This window comes from Pinus tabuliformis, chromosome X, assembly GCF_031772625.1.
Source record: "Pinus tabuliformis cultivar Carrire ecotype Pingquan chromosome X, CPIR1, whole genome shotgun sequence".
NCBI lineage: Eukaryota > Viridiplantae > Streptophyta > Pinopsida > Pinales > Pinaceae > Pinus > Pinus tabuliformis.
The window spans coordinates 908856587-908873111 of record NC_142308.1 but is presented as its reverse complement, the minus strand read 5'-3'; the positions used below and the strand labels follow the sequence as shown (position 1 = coordinate 908873111).

Here is a 16525-nt window from a genome sequence, read left to right as displayed (position 1 = left end):
ATGCTTTGAAAAAAGCATTAACCTCTGCTCCATTGTTGAGTCCACCTGACTATAACAGATATTTCCTCTTGTATCTCACTGTAGTAGAATCAACCATCGGTATGGTTCTGGTTTAGGAAGATGATGTGTTATCTGAGCATGTAGTCTACTATCTAAGTCAAGGCTTGGTAGGCCCTGAACTACACTATTCTCCCATCTAGAAATTGGCTTTGGCAGCTGTCCATGCTGTCTAGTGGCTTCCACATTACATTATGCTTCGAAAAACGTTCATCTTAGCAATCGTCAATCCATTTTAGTTTGTTCTCAGTATTTGAGTGATTGGGGCAAATATAATAGTTGGATTGTCATTTTTGAAGAATTTGATCTCGAATTCATGTCAGCTAAATGTAAGAAATCTTTAGTATTTGCAGAGTTGATATGAGAGCTGCCTTGAGAGGAATAAATTATTCATGAGGAAAATTTTCCCGATGAACATTTATTTCTTATTTCTTCACAAGATCCTTGGTATGGGAATATCATTATATATCTCCAAACTTCGAAGTTTTCGCTCGCTTTTTCGAAAGATGAGCATATAAAGTTGTGTCACCTCGCTAAGAATTATGTTATTATAGGTGACACATTATATCATCGCAGGTTGATTCTTAGGAGTTGTTTAACTTTGGAAGAAGCTTAGTTAGTTCTTAATGATTGCCACAGTGGAGCTTGTGGCAGTCATCTATCTGGGGTTGCAACAACCTAAAATTTTTTGCGAGCAAGCTACTTATGGCATTCGATTTTTGAAGATTGTGTTGAAGCGGTCAAAAGATGCCATCCTTGTCAAGTATATACTTGCAAAATGTGCTCACATCTAGCTTTGATTTTCCCTGTTATCACCGTCGATCCTTTCATGAATTGGGGCATTGATTTTACTACTTATAATCCGCCTTCGGTAGGAAATCACAAGTACATCACTGTGGCCGTAGACTACTTTATGAAGTGGGTTGAGGCCATGCCTACTTTTAAAAAAGACAATGAAACATCGGCCTTGTTTCTATTCAATCAAGTTATTTAAAAATTTGATATCCATAAAGATATTGTCACTGATCATGGTAGTCATTTCCAAAATCAACTGATGTCTGAATTGGCTCTCAAGTTGGGTTTCCGGTAGGAGTATTCATCTTCGTGTTATCCTGAGGCCAATGGGCAGGTTGAAGCCATGAACAAATCCATTAAAATTATCCTACAAAGGATGATTGACAAAGATAGATCCAATTGGCACATCATGTTGTATCTGACACTTTGGGCATACCGAACGTAAGTCAAGACTGCCACTAGCTTTACTCCTTTTCAACTAGTTTATGGGTTGGAATCTATCTTTCCTATTGAATGTGAAATTACTTCTCTTAAGCTAATTGTTGAACTTCTTCCAGAGACTTCTAGTCTCGAGGAGTGCCTCATTCATTTGGAGCATCTTGATGAGCAAAATTGAGATGTTGCCACAATAAATGAAGCCCATAAAAAGAGGGTAAAAACTCAATATGATAAAGTCGTCTATCCTAGAAATTTTTATGAAGGTGACCTTGTCTTGGTCTACAATCAAGACAAAGATGCCTTGGGGGTAGGCAAGTTTAAGTCTATGTGATACGATCCCTTTATAGTCAAGCGAGTTTTGAAAAAGGGAGCTTATGAATTAATTGACCTTGAAGGAAACAAGTTGGCTGAGCCCAAAAATGGGTTCTACCTTAAGAAGTACTTTGCTTGGGCTTCGGTCGAGCACTTACTTGTTTGTATATATTGTATGTTTGTACATATCTATCTATCGATTTTAGTGATGTTGATATTTTTTACCTGCTTTGGTAGGTATTGATGGACGATTCAGTATATCTAGGATTTGTCGATGGTGCAAGTAGGCATACCTCGAACCTTGCTTCCAAGGCTTGGGTGATATATTATCCATCTGGCCAGTTGATGGTTTCAAGAGGAGTATGTATTGGTCCTACTTCGAATAATATTACCAAATATACTACTGTTATTAATTTGCTATCTTAAGCGCTATCTCTTGATATTGATTCGTTAGTGGTTTATTTAGACTCATAACTAGTGGTATCTCAGCTGAATAACATTTATTAGGTAAGAGATCCCTAATTATATTGCCAATTTCTGAGAGTACAATTGTTGCAACGATCATTTATCTATATCACATATGTTCACATTCTACGATCATAAAATTCCTTAGTTGATTCTATTGCTAATCAAGCATTGGATTGGCATATAAATCATTCATCAAATTAAAAATCATTAAAAATAATTGAAGTATCATCTATATTTACAATCATCATATCGCTTGTACATAGATAGAGTGTTTGTGTCCAAAATAATATACAAAAATTGGGACAAAATGCCCTACAAAATTTGGGTGTATGCCCATCACCATGTCTAAGCATAAAAAAGATCTAATCATATATCTAGTGGGCTCAGGATGAGCAACTAGAAAATAAACAATGACATTGGCCACACGTCGGGAGAGCCGTACCCAGTCCCATGGTACTCTTACCACGCGATGCTACATTTCCTCAGGTAGGTCCTCTATGGCTATCATGGGTACTTGGTGATTCAGTCTCACCAAGTTCCTCTTAACTGCATGGAGAACTCTCTCTGTCTCAGCTGCAACCCCTTCAACATCTCTTCCATGACCCCTATGTTGGGGAAATCCGTCAGGTCTCACTGGCCCCACATCTAAAACATGATCAATGTATTTTGTAAGTGTCTTGTCTTGTCAAAAATATTTTTAAGTTCATTTATATTAAAAATCCAAAAAATCTTAAGAAATTAAATAATTAAAACATTGTTACCTATGGCGACCCATGCTGCATTCGGTGGTAAAACTAAATCTGGATCTCCTCGGAAATCCATCCTGGCATAGGGGTAGTCATTGACTGCGATGATCCCACCATGCGAAAAACTCCTCATCAAAAGTTTTCCTGGGGACATCACCACCCCCTACACGTTTCATCAGGTCAGCCCATCTTCCCATCCATGGATAACTCGGGCTGCTACTAGTCAATAATACCTTGGGTCGAAGCCCAGGTACTTTCTCAAAGAAGAATGTGTTAGGTCCCTATACTACTAGTGTAACCCCTTATTGTTATTAGTACAACCCCCTTATTATATTTTTTTGCCCATGTAGTCCCAATATTGTTATTATTGTGCCCCATAGAAGCCGAGTATTGTTATTATTGTGCCCTTACATTATTATTGTTATGTCGGCTCTGATTATATTATGACCCCTTAGACTCCTATATATAGAAATTAGGTCTTGTCATTTGTATCATCCTAGAATTGTCCATTTGTGTAATGAAAAGGAGGTTTCCCCCTTAAAGAGGCTTATTTCTAAGACGTTTATCTATCTTTTCTATCTTTTTGTGAGCTGGTTTCATAACATTTGGTATTAGAGCTTTGGGATTCTATGGTTTTGCTACTCCAAATAGGACATCATGGAATTTGCGCTATAAATTTTTTCTACGACGTTTCAAAAGCTAAACCCAAAACCCATTTGAGATGAAATCACGATGAACGTCAGGTCTGAATTTCAAATTTTGTATCACTATATTTTTTGAGATCTGATCTGAGGAAGTTAGGGCTTTTGTAAGCTCTCGAATTCCATCTAAAACATGACATTGTGGAATCTTCACTATAATTGTTTTTCTATGAAGTTTCAGACTTTGAAATGAAAACCCATTTGAGTTGAACACTTGATGAATCATGGGCCTAAATTTCAGATATTGTTTCACTATATTTTCGGAGACACAGTCCAAGATATTTAGGGTTTCTGTAGGATCCTGAATTACATCCCAAACAAGTGACCTGGGGAAATCACCATAACTATCCCTTTGAGCATCAGATTGAAATTTCGTAAGAAGTTATAAAAATTGGACGGATTGTAGTTTTCTATGTACTGTTTTTAGATCCGAAGGTCGAAACAGTGACACTTGACATTTCGTACTAGTTCACTCTTCTGAAAAGGTATATAATCAGGTCATCTTGGGATATTGTGCATAACTCTTTCTTGGAGAATCCCATTTCGATCAGACTGGTGGCATTGGAAATAGGACGAAGAGGGCTACCATAGGCCACAATTTCAGAATTGGGAGATCCTAAATTACAGAGTTACAACCATTTCAAGATTGAGCTCCTAAAATCTAGAAAAGGTGATATGAGGAAGTTTGATGGAAAGTGTTAGACTCCATCTCATGTCAGTGTGAGATTGATTCTTCTTCAAAACAGGGTTTTGAAGAAGAAATCATCTAATGTTGTTTTTTAGAATATGTAATTTATTCTCCAGCTCTTCAAATGGCAGCGACTTCAAGCTCCTATCCCTGCACAAGCACAATTCAGAATATTCACTTTTCATAATATATCAATGGAGTGCTATAGTACTTGCCTCAATCCTCACAAGCAGATTAAGAAAGATTTTGTCAGCAACTTGAATGGTACATCAATTCTTGAAATTGCTGCCCTCACTTCAATTATGCCTATTCTTATCCTCCTGCGACAATGGAATTTGTTGCAACTCAGATGGGACCAAGGTGGATCTACCAATATTCAAATGGAGGAGCATAGCAAGGTGAATGTCTTGGTAGCCACCGATGTTGTTGAAGAAGACATTGATGTGCGAAGTTGTAGCTGTATCATTCGTTTTGATTTGCCAAAAACAGTAAGGAGCTTTATTCAATCTCGTGGGCGTGTTCGTCAAAACAAATCAAATTTTATCCTTCTTCTTGAGAGAGGTAATGAGAAGCAACAAAAGCTATTATATGAGATAATCAGGAGTGAGGAATCAATGAAGGAGACGACTGTGAATAGCAACCTAAATCATATACCTTGTATTCAAGAGCAAAGTTCTGTTGAAACAAATGTTTATCGTGTTTCATCATCTGGAGCTACCGTCACCTGTGATTCCAGTGTCAGTCTTATCTATAAATACTGTGCAAAGTTGCCTGGGGATAAATATTACTCACCTAGACCTGAGTTTATAGCGAGAAAAGTAGCAGGGGAGGACAACCACATTTCGCTTCACAATGCTCTTGGAACGCCCATCTCCGGATATTCTTATACCTTTGATCATGTTTTTGGATACAACTCAAAGAATGCGGACATTTACAAAGTCCATACCAAGGATGTTATCGAGGCAGCCGTTAACGACTTTAATGGTACTGTATTTTCATATGGGCAAAACATGAATGGAAAGACATACAGCATGCAGGGTTCGCAGGAAGACCTTGGTATCATTCGTTTTGTCTGTCTACAATGTTTAAAAAAAATATCCAGTCGATATCTGATCGAGAATTCTTAATTCGAGTTTCCTATCTGGAAATTTATAATGAAGAGATCAATGACCTCCTTGCTCCAGAGAACAAGAAACTCCAAGTCCATGAAAACTTAGAGCGTGGCATATTTGTTGCAGGTCTAAGAGAGGAAAGTGTGAACACCCCAGATCAAGTTTTTGATCTCATTGGCCTGGGAGAAGCACACCGACATGATGGAGAGACAAACATGAATGTACGTAGTATCAGGTCTCATACGATTTTTCGGATGGCTATTGAAAGCAGAGACAAGGATGCAGAGTTAGATGGAAGTTCATATAACAAGGATACTGTGAGAGTTTCTGAATTTGGTTGATTTAGCTGGTTCTGAGCGAGTTGCAAAGACTGGAGCTGGTGGCGTCCGTCTTAAGGAAGGAACACACATTAACAAGAGTTTGATGAGTCTTGGTACTGTAATCAATAAACTGAGTGATGGTGGTGGAAAACAGAAAGGACATATTCCTTATCGTGATAGTAAGCTGACCCACATCCTACAACCAGCTCTGGGTGGCAATGCCAAGACTGCTATCATCTGTACTATTGCACCTGAAGAGGTTCATGCAGATGAAACCCGCGGGACCCTTCAATTTGCAAGCAGAGCTAAACGAGTCACAAATTGTGCTCAAGTGAATGAAATAATGACAGATGCTGCACTGCTAAAGCGTCAAAAGAGGGAGATTGAAGAGCTGCGTAAAAAGCTTCAGGGATCTCACTCAGAGAATCTGGAACTGGAAATTTTGAAGCTAAGAAACGAGATGTTGAAGTTTGAACTTGAAAGGGAAAAGTTAGCTGCTGAACTTGAGGAGGAGAGAAAATCTCAACTGGAGCGTGATCGCCGAGTCACAAATTTTATAACCTTAGCACGCTGGTTATAAATTCAGATCAAGACAGGAACTCTTTTAAGCTAAACAGCTGTGAGTAAACTTATCCTCGTCGATTAAGCTTGAAGTTTTTGGGTCAGGAAAGGAGATCAACAGGCAATGAACGCTTTGTGTATTCTATCCGAATCAAGGCATACAAAAGACCGCTATTCAAACGGAGCCAGAACAGCAGAATAGGATTCGATTTCTATTTCCAGACTTTATTCAACGGGATCTGCGCTCCATGTGTCGGCCATCAGAGGATTTTTAGAGGAACGCTGTTTTATTTTAGAATAGAGGAAACGCTCTTTTCTATTGTTGTAACTGCAGGTGAAACAGCGCCCCTGTTTTGGGGGTCGATCTGTTGTTTTTTCTAAAATAGTTTATTTAATGTATTAAAATAATCATTTGTAAGAGTGGGAGAGAGAATTCGGAGTGCTGAGAGGTGTGTGTAACAGAGCTTCATTGTACAGTTTTTGAAAGAGATTTTTAATGAAATTGCACAGCTCTGACTTCTGAGATACCTGTGGTATGAAAGTTAGCATAATTTTTTCTTCTGTTTCATATGTAAACTGTTATGTTTCATTTCACTTCATGATCATTTCTAATTGAACAAATGAAGTGTTAAGGTAGAATTCATCATTTGTATGCTCTGACTTTAAGTTTGTTCAATATTTCATGTTTTCTTCTGTTTGACAAGGATTCATCTTCAATGCCCTTGTCAGCTCCTCAGCAGTCTTGCCATCCCATTTAATCTCAATTTGATGTTAAATTTTTTGCCTACCTTGCCTCAGTCGATAATCTGTGTTTTTTATTATATTTCTCTGTTCAAGCTGTTTCTTTGCCCCATGCAGCCCAGAAAAACCCCGTCATTTTATTAAAAAACCATAAAAATCCCAAATCAACCCTTGTGATCAGTATACTAGCCTAAAATTAGTTTCTTTTAAAGTCATCTCAGCCCCATTTAGAAAACTTTTTGCTGAGATAGATCGGAGAGAGCCCTCTCCTGCCCCATAGGGCTAGCTACGAGGCTAAGTGGTTTGATGTTGCCTTGAGGTTTACCTTTCTCAGCCTGAGGTGAAATTTCAAGCGCTAACATATTGGCGACCATACTGGGGAGAACATTCGACTTGTTGATTGTCTTGTCCCAGTACATGAAATCAAATTGCAGATCTGATGCTGATGGTGGACAGCAGTCAGATACATATGCAGGCTGAACCATTCACCTGGCGACTTCAATTCGATCCAGACATTCCAGTGCTTGCTGATCCCTTCATGCAATGGTAGGGTATGTGGCAAACCCTGCCCTGTGTGAAGCTGTAGAAGAAATAAGAAATGAGTTAGCTGATACTGAATTTGATGAAGATGTTTTCAGTGCCTTGCTTCGTTTGTTGAAATCTTCAAAGTTATCTTCAAAGTTCTTCAAAGCTAAATTTTGTGAGTTAATTGTTGAAAGAATCGAAAAGGAGATTCATTGTTTAGATGAGCAGATCCAGTCATATGATTTCCAAGACCCTAAAACGTTCTTGGAAATTCTTCCTCCTTCGAAACAAGATATCATAGAATCGCCTATAGATGTTTACATTGACAATGTGCAGCTGGAAGTATGCATTGCAGAATTGGGACAGCCAACAGAGTTCGGCTTCCGTGATCCTATTGCGGCATATATGGACATGTTTTTCACTTTGATTGATAGATCAGACTACCTTGTACGTGACCAGGCTCATTACGTGCATGAAGGGCTGCCAGCAATTACATCTGTGACCTCGTTGATCTAGGTGGATATTGGTGGCCACCTGCCAAGTCCACCTGGACCCCCACCATTGTCTTTCTCAGCATTTTCAGTTTCCTTAATTGTAGCACAACTTACTATTTTTAGCAGTTTTTCGGGTCCTGAACTTCCGGAGCCGTTTTGAGGCCCTAAACGACGTTTTTTGGGGAATCCAGGGGCAACATGGGTCCATGCAATGGACCGATGTTGCCTATTCCAACAATGATAGTGCTCGGATAAATCTTTCTAATGAGCTATTGTACGCGTCAAACGAAGATCATATGGCAAAGTTACGACTCCGGGAAGTTGATGTACCAATTTACCCCAAACGGGGCCCACAGTTTGGGGTTTCATCTCCTAGGGTTAGGTTTTGGAATGTTAAGGGTTTTTCCATTGTTTCTCAACAATAAATAGGCCTTCGAGCCTCATTGTAACACAGTTCAGAGGCATGTAGCCATCACATCTCTTCTCAGAGATAAGCTACCATCGCCCTAGCTGGTTTATTTCCATTTCTGGTTGTAAGCATATTTCAGTATTTTCCATTAATGAAATGAAGTATTATTTCCACTACATCTTTGTGTATATGGGCATCTCTGTAATTTGTTGCGTTCCTGTTTAAATCCGGATCAGTGGTATCAGAGCGGTTTGCTTTTTCTCTGTTTTTCTTTGCATGTCCCCAACAAGGTCGGGATATAAGGAGTTAGGGCTTGAACTGGTTGAACCTTTGCAAGACCAGCCTCGCAAATCCCGACGGCCTCCCATGGCGGACGAGAAGAAAGACGAGGGGGCAGGAGATCCCATCAAAATCTTGCTTGAAGAAGCCATCGAGCGACAACGGAACACGATGATGGACAACTTTGCCCAGATCCTTCAGCGGCTACCCAGAAGCGGCACATCGGCTTCCAGCAGCTCCTCTGGAAACGCCACACCCTTTAAGGTACAAGTTAATTTTGAAATCCCCATATTCGAGGGTCAGATAGACGCCGATGCTGTAGATAAATGGTTAAATCTGCTAGAGGGTTATTTTTCTGTTCATGAATTTTCGAGTCAGGAAAAGATTGTTTTTGCTCTTCTCAAAGCAGCCCCCCACGTCAAGGACTGGTGGGAAACCTACTGCGAGCAGAAGGATGAAAGTACTCGCTGACTATTTTCAGCCACACCCACCTGGGATTCGTTCCGGGATGCCATCAAGGAGCAGTACTACCCTGGATGAATACATAAAGTGGACCACGTTGCGGCAGGGAAGGGACCAAGACGTGTCGGAGTTCACCAATCTTTTCCATACCCTTCGCACAAAGTTGGGTATCAAGGATTCGGAGCAACATTTGATACTCAAATACCGTGGCTGCCTGCACAAGTACATCCAGGAAGAAATACAATTCCTAAACATCCCCTCGCTCGGCGCAGCATACCAATATGCCGTCAAGGTCGAGCAGAAGTTTAAACAAAAGAAGCGAGACTTTGGATCTGCGAATCCAAAGCAGGGGAAAGGTGCCCCTAAACCACAGAACAAAGGACAAAGCCAAGGCGGGACAGCCCAAGACAACCAGCCGAAGCTGCAAGCAAAGAACAATGCCGCGAAGCCGAGAAAGGACACTAGAAAATGGTGCGAGTTCCATAAGAGCTCCACTCACGACACAAGTGAGTGTCGGGCCAAGCAGTCACTGGTGGCTGAGCTAAAGGTTTCAGAATCAGATGCATGTTCCGACTCTGAGTCAGAACCCGATAAGGGGTATGAAAAAGGGAAGCAGATCATTGATGCGGATCCCAGCGCCACTGTTGCTACCGCAAAGATCCAGAAAAATGAACACGAAGATCCAGAGGAGGAGGAGCATCTCTTCCACTCCCAAATGTGGGTAAAGGGCTCCCCGATACAGTTCAATCTTGATAGCGGGAATCAAAAGAACCTCATTTCGGCAGAGGTCGTGAAGCGGTTGGGCTTACCGACCACAGCACATCCACAACCATACACCATTGGGTGGCTTCACCAAGGGCGAGATCTTCGCGTGAGCCAGCAGTGTCGCCTTCCATACAACATCAAGCCCTTCACGGATGAGGTATTGTGTGACATTTCTCCCCTTGAAGTTTGTGATGTATTACTGGGACAACCATACTTGTGGAAGCGACATGCTGTGTATGAATCAAGGCCCCGTGCTGTTATTATTACATTGGGAAATAAGTTGTTCAGGATACCAGAGGTAGCACCACCTGCCGCCATCTCTTTGATTACTGCAAAACAATGCAGTAAGATCATTTCCAAAACCAGGAAATTTGTTTTCCTGATGATACGCCCTCAAGGGAAGAAGAAGACAGTGGCTGCAGCCTCCAAACGGGGTCCCTCTGCACAACAGCTACAGATGGACAAGATTGTGGAGGAGTACGAAGACATCTTCACCTCCCCGGCAGGGGTTCCTCTGCACTGTCAAGTCAAGCACTCCATTGATCTGACCCCAGGTGCGCCGCTACCCAATGGACCAATTTATCGGCGCTCCGTTCTGGAGAACAATGAAATCAAGAGGCAGATTTAGGAGCTCCTGCAGAAAGGTCACATCCGTCCGAGTTCATCGCCCTGTGGGAGCCCGATCGTGTTGGTACAGAAGAAGGATGGGACGTGGAGACTCTGTATTGACTATCGGGCACTGAACAAGATCACTGTCCGTAATAGGTACCCGATCCCGCGGATTGATGACCTCCTAGACCAACTAAAGGGGGCGAAATATTTCAGCAAGATCGATCTGAAGTCAGGATATCACCAGGTACCAATCGAACCCTCAGATGTGTGGAAGACTGCCTTCAAATCCAAGGAGGGCCTCTTCGAATGGTTGGTCATGCCTTTCAGATTGACGAATGCTCCTGCAACCTTTATGAGGCTAATGGATGACATCTTGCGGCCATTCACCAACTCCTTTGTAGTAGTATACTTGGATGACATTCTGATCTTCAACCAAGTTGGGAAGAGCACCTCCACCACATCTGACAGGTTCTCCAAACACTGCGGCAACACAAGCTATGTGCCAATTTGGAGAAATGCACTTTTGGCATGACCGAGGTTCAGTATCTGGGATACATCATTGATGAACAGGGGGTGCATGTCGATCTAGCCAAGGTCCAAGTCATTCGGGATTGGCCCTCTCCAACCACTCTAACAGAGCTTCGCAGCTTTCTAGGTCTTGCCAACTTCTACCGCAGGTTTGTGCTGGGGTTTTCTCATATTTCTTGGCCCTTGAGTCAAGTCACCAAGGGAGGGGTGAAAGCAAAATTCTTTTGGTCTGAATCTCAACAGAAGGCATTCAAGGAGTTGAAGGATCGCCTCTGCACGGCACCAGTGCTCGCGTTACCAGATTTACAACAACCATTTGAGGTCGAGACAGATGCCTCTGACTATGCTATTGGGGCAGTCCTTACTCAACATGGACATCCAGTGGCATATCACAGTGAAACACTTTCAGACACAGTCCGGAAGTACCCCACTTATGATAAAGAGATGTATTCCATTGTACAGGCCTGCCGACAATGGAAGCATTACATTTTGGGGAAGGAAACGGTCATCCACACAAACCACCGACCCTTGTAGTTCATACAGACCCAAGGGAAATTGCAGAATGATCGCCATCAGAAGTGGTCTACATACCTGCAACAGTTTCACTTGAATATCAAGTATAAAAAGGGCAGCACCAATAATGTTGCGGATTGCCTCAGTCGACCACCGATCATGGCGCTGACCACCGTGCTCAACTCTTGTGGGCACGAGACTTCTGATTGGCCACTTCTCTACAAAAGCGACCCAGAATTCGGCCACACATACCAGACACTCTTGGAGGGTCGGCATGTTGCAGATTTTCACCTCCAGGATGCCCTATTATGCCACCTCGGTCACCTTTGTGTTCCTTCAAGCGAGCGTGCCAAGATGATTTGGGAAGCACACTACAGTCGGGCTGCTGGGCATTTCGGGGTCGAGAAAACAGTGGCAGTACTGCAAAATTATTTCTATTGGCCGAATCTTCGACAGGATGTTGGGAAGTACATCCGATCATGTACTGCCTGTGCCATTGCCAAACCGACCATTAAGAAGCAAGGCCTCTATACCCCGTTGCCTACCCCTAGTCGACCTTGGGAATCCATCTCCATGGATTACATGTCAGGCCTTCCTTCCACTAAGCATGGAAATGACTGTGTTTTTGTGGTCGTCGACAGGTTCTCGAAGATGGCCATTATGGTGGCCTGCAAGAAGAATATCACAGCAGAAGCCACTGCTAAACTCTTCTTTGAACGAGTGTGGGTGCACTTTGGGATCCCACAGTCTATCATCTCAGATCGGGACAGTCGGTTTCTCAACACATTTTGGTCCAGTCTCTGGTCAATGCTGGACACCAAACTCACGAAGTCCACAACCTTCCATCCTCAAACTGATGGCCAGACAGAGGTTGTCAATAGGATGATTGTGCACATTTTGCGCATGTATAACTCAAAGCATCCACGCACATGGGACGAGAGCCTCCCCTAGGTTCAGCACAGCTACAACCGAGCTCTTCACAGCTCCACTGGCCATAGCCCTTTTCAGGTGGGTTTGGGATTCCAGCCACTATGCCCCATTGATGTGGCCATGCCACTTGCAGCTACTCACATGAATTCAGCTCATGTCCAGTCCGAAACAGATAAGGCCACCAGCTTCATTGAGCGCATCCAACATATTCGCCAGCAGGTCCATGACATTCTTGAGAAATCAAATGCCAAGTACAAGCAGCGACATGATCAACATCGGGTGCCACACAAGTTTCAGGTGGGCGACAAAGTCTGGTTGCATTTGCAAAAGGAACGCCTTACTAGAGCCTATCGGAAATTGAGACCACTCCGATATGGTCCTTACACCATTACTAAGGCTATGGGAGACAATGCATTTGAGCTCAGCATTCCCCCATTCCTTGGCCTGCACCCAGTGTTCAATGTGGACCGCCTTCGGCCATACTTTCCACCATTGCTAGACACATCCGACATTGCAGAACAACTCAAACCCACAGAATTAAATCCAGATTGCATGGAACAAGCTGCAAATGATCGAATCATGGACACACAGATCAAGAACACTTGCCAACAGAATATCCAACTGTATCGAGTTGTCAAAGCAGGCCAACTCCTCCAGCAGGGCAAGTGGCTCACCAGGGAACAAGTTCAGCAGAAGTTTCCTCATCTCATGGAGGAGCTCAACGCAATGGGGACCATTGCTTCCTAAGGGGGGAGAATGATCCAGGTGGATATTGGTGGCCACCTGCCAAGTCCACCTGGACCCCCACCATTGTCTTTCTCAGCATTTTCAGTTTCCTTAATTGTAGCACAACTTACTATTTTTAGCAGTTTTTCGGGTCCTGAACTTCCGGAGCCGTTTTGAGGCCCTAAACGACGTTTTTTGGGGAATCCGGGGGCAACATGGGTCCATGGAATGGATCGATGTTGCCCGTTCCAACAATGATAGTGCTCGAATAGATCTTTCTAATGAGCTATTGTACGCGTCAAACAGAGATCATATGCCAAAGTTACGACCCCGGGAAGTTGATGTACCAATTTACCCCAAACGGGGCCCACAGTTTGGGGTTTCATCTCCTAGGGTTAGGTTTTGGAATGTTAAGGGTTTTTCCATTGTTTCTTAACAATAAATAGGCCTTCGAGCCTCATTGTAACACAGTTCAGAGGCATGTAGCCATCACATCTCTTCTCAGAGATAAGCTACCATCGCCCTAGCTGGTTTATTTCCATTTCTGGTTGTAAGCATATTTCAGTATTTTCCATTAATGAAATGAAGTATTATTTCCACTGCATCTTTGTGCATATGGGTATCTCTGTAATTTGTTGCGTTCCTGTTTAAATCCGGATCACTCGTGGAAGCATTCTCGAGCGGCATCATTCTCAGGTTTACTTGAATGGTTAATCTGGCATTTTAGTATTACCTGATCTATTGTTTGTGCAGCAAAGTAGGGTAGATTTTGTAAATAAATAAGCAGCCATAAGGGCAACATCCTGTTCTAGTTTCATTACAGTTTAGCTTGAAGTTTGCCGAATTAGTCTTTCAGTCAATTCAGTCAGTTTCCAGTTAATAAGTTGAGTCTTCAGTTGTGTTGATATGTTGAAATAATGGACTCCATTGCCCAATGGATGGAGGCACTGTCTGCTCTCCCAAAGTTCTGCGGTTCTTGGCACCTCCACGAAGCGGCAGCTGCCATCCCAAGTGGAGCCGATGTTAGACTCCGTCTCATGTCAGTGTGAGATTGATTCTTCTTCAAAACAGGGTTTTGAAGAAGAAATCATTTAATGTTGTTTTTTTAGAATATGTAATTTATTCTCCAGCTCTTCAAATGGCAGCGACTTCAAGCTCCTATCCCTGCACAAGCACAATTCAGAATATTCACTTTTCATAATATATCAATGGAGTCCTACAGTACTTGCCTCAATCCTCACAAGCAGATTAAGAAATATTTTGTCAGCAACTTGAATGGTACATCAATTCTTGAAATTGCTACCCTCACTGCAATTATGCCTGTTCTTATCCTCCTGCGACAATGGAATGTGTTGCAACTCAGATGGGACCAAGGTGGATCTACCAATATTCAAATGGAGGAGCATAGCAAGGTAAATGTCTTGGTAGCCACCGATGTTGTTGAAGAAGACATTGATGTGCGAAGTTGTAGCTGTATCATTCGTTTTGATTTGCCAAAAACAGTAAGGAGCTTTATTCAATCTCGTGGGCGTGTTCGTCAAAACAAATCAAATTTTATCCTTCCTCTTGAGAGAGGTAATGAGAAGCAACAAAAGCTATTATATGAGGTAATCAAGAGTGAGGAATCAATGAAGGAGACGACTATGAATAGCAACCTAAATCATATACCTTGTATTCAAGAGCAAAGTTCTGTTGAAACAAATGTTTATCGTGTTTCATCATCTGGAGCTACCGTCACCTGTGATTCCAGTGTCAGTCTTATCTATAAATACTGTGCAAAGTTGCCTGGGGATAAATATTACTCACCTAGACTTGAGTTTATAGCGAGAAAAGTAGCAGGGGAGGACAACCACATTTCGCTTCACAATGCTCTTGGAACGCCCATCTCCGGATATTCTTATACCTTTGATCATGTTTTTGGATACAACTCAAAGAATGCGGACATTTACAAAGTCCATACCAAGGATGTTATCGAGGCAGCCGTTAACGGCTTTAATGATACTGTATTTGCATATGGGCAAAACATGAATGGAAAGACATACAGCATGCAGGGTTCGCAGGAAGACCTTGGTATCATTCGTTTTGTCTGTCTACAATGTTTTAAAAAAATATCCAGTCGATATCTGATCGAGAATTCTTAATTCGAGTTTCCTATCTGGAAATTTATAATGAAGAGATCAATGACCTCCTTGCTCCAGAGAACAAGAAACTCCAAGTCCATGAAAACTTAGAGCGTGGCATATTTGTTGCAGGTCTAAGAGAGGAAAGTGTGAACACCCCAGATCAAGTTTTTGATCTCATTGGCCTGGGAGAAGCACACCGACATGATGGAGAGACAAACATGAATGTACGTAGTAGCAGGTCTCATACGATTTTTCGGATGGTTATTGAAAGCAGAGACAAGGATGCAGAGTTAGATGGAAGTTCATATAACAAGGATACTGTGAGAGTTTCTGAATTTGGTTGATTTAGCTGGTTCTGAGCGAGTTGCAAAGACTGGAGCTGGTGGCGTCCGTCTTAAGGAAGGAACACACATTAACAAGAGTTTGATGAGTCTTGGTACTGTAATCAATAAACTGAGTGATGGTGGTGGAAAACAGAAAGGACATATTCCTTATCGTGATAGTAAGCTGACCCGCATCCTACAACCAGCTCTGGGTGGCAATGCCAAGACTGCTATCATCTGTACTATTGCACCTGAAGAGGTTCATGCAGATGAAACCCGCGGGACCCTTCAATTTGCAAGCAGAGCTAAACGAGTCACAAATTGTGCTCAAGTGAATGAAATAATGACAGATGCTGCACTTCTAAAGCGTCAAAAGAGGGAGATTGAAGAGCTGCGTAAAAAGCTTCAGGGATCTCACTCAGAGAATCTGGAACGGGAAATTTTGAAGCTAAGAAATGAGATGTTGAAGTTTGAACTTGAAAGGGAAAAGTTAGCTGTTGAACTTGAGGAGGAGAGAAAATCTCAACTGGAGCATGATCGCCGAGTCACAAATTTTATAACCTTAGCACGCTGGTTATAAATTCAGATCAAGACAGGAACTCTTTTAAGCTAAACAGTTGTGAGTAAACTTATCCTCGTCGATTAAACTTGAAGTTTTTGGGTCAGGAAAGGAGATCAACAGGCAATGAACGCTTTGTGTATTCTATCCGAATCAAGGCATACAAAAGACCGCTATTCAAACGGAGCCAGAACAGCAGAATAGGATTCGATTTCTATTTCCAGACTTTATTCAACGGGATCTGCGCTCCATGTGTCGACCATCAGAGGATTTTTAGAGGAACGCTGTTTTATTTTAGAATAGAGGAAACGCTCTTTTCTATTGTTGTAACTGCAGGT

General features: G+C 42.2%; 2 pseudogenes; both read left to right on the top strand.

Annotated features, from left to right (window-relative positions):
• Positions 1-4399: 4399 nt before the first annotated feature.
• On the top strand, positions 4400-6217 carry LOC149142638 (kinesin-like protein KIN-7N pseudogene; annotated as a pseudogene).
• Positions 6218-14390: 8173 nt separating this feature from the next.
• On the top strand, positions 14391-16255 carry LOC149142637 (kinesin-like protein KIN-7N pseudogene; annotated as a pseudogene).
• Positions 16256-16525: the final 270 nt, after the last annotated feature.